The following is a 2,500-nucleotide window of genomic DNA, read 5'->3' on the forward strand; positions in this document are numbered from 1 at the left end:
TGTGATGTGTGTGCATGTGTGTGTGCGTGTGTGAGCGTGTGTGATGTGTGTGCATGTGTGTGTGTGTGTGTGTGAGATGTGTGTGCATGTGTGTGTGCGTGTGTGAGCGTGTGTGATGTGTGTGCATGTGTGTGTGTGTGTGTGTGTGTGCGCGTGTGTGATGTGTGTGCATGTGTGTGATGTGTGTGCATGTGTGTGATGTGTGTGCATGTGTGTGATGTGTGTGCATGTGTGTGATGTGTGTGCATGTGTGTGATGTGTGTGCGTGTGTGTGCGTGTGTGTGATGTGTGTGCGTGTGTGTGCGTGTGTGTGCATGTGTGTGATGTGTGTGCATGTGTGTGAGCGTGTGTGATGTGTGTGCATGTGTGTGTGCGTGTGTGATGTGTGTGCATGTGTGTGTGCATGTGTGATGTGTGTGCATGTGTGTGCGCGTATGTGATGTGTGTGCATGTGTGTGTGCGTGTGTGATGTGTGTGCATGTGTGTGCGTGTGTGATGTGTGTGCATGTGTGTGTGCGTGTGTGAGCGTGTGTGATGTGTGTGCGTGTGTGATGTGTGTGCATGTGTGTGCGCGTGTGTGATGTGTGTGCATGTGTGTGCGCGTGTGTGTGCATGTGTGTGCGTGTGTGATGTGTGCACGTATGTGATGTGTGTGCATGTGTGTGCGCGTATGTGATGTGTGTGCATGTGTGTGTGCGTGTGTGAGCGTGTGTGATGTGTGTGCATGTGTGTGTGTGTGTGTGTGAGATGTGTGTGCATGTGTGTGTGCGTGTGTGAGCGTGTGTGATGTGTGTGCATGTGTGTGTGTGTGTGTGTGAGATGTGTGTGCATGTGTGTGTGCGTGTGTGAGCGTGTGTGATGTGTGTGTGTGTGTGTGTGTGTGTGTGTGCGCGTGTGTGATGTGTGTGTGTGTGTGTGTGTGCGCGTGTGTGATGTGTGTGTGTGTGTGTGTGCGTGTGTGTGTGTGTGCATGTGTGTGTGTGTGTGATGTATGTGCATGTGTGTGTGCATGTGTGTGTGCGTGTGTGATGTGTGTGCATGTGTGTGCGCGTATGTGATGTGTGTGCATGTGTGTGTGCGTGTGTGAGCGTGTGTGATGTGTGTGCATGTGTGTGTGTGTGTGTGTGAGATGTGTGTGCATGTGTGTGTGCGTGTGTGAGCGTGTGTGATGTGTGTGCATGTGTGTGTGTGTGTGAGATGTGTGTGCGTGTGTGTGCGTGTGTGTGAGATGTGTGTGCATGTGTGTGTGCGTGTGTGAGCGTGTGTGATGTGTGTGCATGTGTGTGTGTGTGTGTGTGTGTGCGCGTGTGTGATGTGTGTGCATGTGTGTGATGTGTGTGCATGTGTGTGCATGTGTGTGATGTGTGTGCATGTGTGTGCATGTGTGTGATGTGTGTGCATGTTTGTGATGTGTGTGCGTGTGTGTGCGTGTGTGTGATGTGTGTGCGTGTGTGTGCATGTGTGTGATGTGTGTGCATGTGTGTGCATGTGTGTGCATGTGTGTGTGCGTGTGTGATGTGTGTGCATGTGTGTGCGCGTATGTGATGTGTGTGCATGTGTGTGTGCGTGTGTGAGCGTGTGTGATGTGTGTGCATGTGTGTGTGCGTGTGTGATGTGTGTGCATGTGTGTGTGCATGTGTGATGTGTGTGCATGTGTGTGCGCGTATGTGATGTGTGTGCATGTGTGTGTGCGTGTGTGATGTGTGTGCATGTGTGATGTGTGTGCATGTGTGATGTGTGTGCGTGTGTGATGTGTGTGCGTGTGTGATGTGTGTGCATGTGTGTGCGCGTGTGTGATGTGTGTGCATGTGTGTGTGTGTGTGTGTGATGTGTGTGCGCGTGTGCGCGTGTGTGATGTGTGTGCGCGTGTGTGTGCATGTGTGTGCGTGTGATGTTTGTGCATGTGTGTGTGATGTGTGTGATGTGTGTGATGTGTGTGCGTGTGTGCGCGTGTGTGCATGTGTGTGCATGTGTGTGCGCGTGTGTGATGTGTGTGTGTGCGTGTGATGTGTGTGCATGTGTGTGTGTGCATGTGTGTGTGTGTGTGATGTGTGTGTGTGATGTGTGTGATGTGTGTGCATGTGTGTGTGCGTGTGTGCATGTGTGTGTGCGTGTGTGCATGTGTGTGTGCGTGCGTGATGTGTGTGCGTGCATGTGTGTGTGTGCGTGCGTGATGTGTGTGCGCGTGTGTGCATGTGTGTGTGTGCATGTGTGTGTGTGCATGTGTGTGTGTGCATGTGTGTGTGTGTGTGATGTGTGTGTGTGATGTGTGTGATGTGTGTGTGCATGTGTGTGTGTGCATGTGTGTGTGTGCATGTGTGTGTGTGATGTGTGTGATGTGTGTGCGTGATGTGTGTGATGTGTGTGCGTGTGTGATGTGTGTGATGTGTGTGCGTGTGTGATGTGTGTGATGTGTGTGATGTGTGTGCGTGTGTGATGTGTGTGATGTGTGATGTGTGTGCGTGTGTGCATGTGTGTGATGTGTGTGCATGTGTGTGAT

The 2,500-nt window shown here is 51.6% G+C and overlaps 1 protein-coding gene across 3 annotated transcripts in view; it reads right to left on the minus strand.

Annotated features, from left to right (window-relative positions):
* Positions 1–2,500, minus strand: part of LOC131344193 (disco-interacting protein 2 homolog C-like) — a 75,328-nt gene that overhangs the window by 9,686 nt on the left and 63,142 nt on the right. The gene's annotated exons all lie outside the window — the stretch shown is intronic.

The sequence above is a fragment of the Hemibagrus wyckioides genome, linkage group LG23 (genome assembly GCF_019097595.1).
Source record: "Hemibagrus wyckioides isolate EC202008001 linkage group LG23, SWU_Hwy_1.0, whole genome shotgun sequence".
Classification (NCBI taxonomy): domain Eukaryota; kingdom Metazoa; phylum Chordata; class Actinopteri; order Siluriformes; family Bagridae; genus Hemibagrus; species Hemibagrus wyckioides.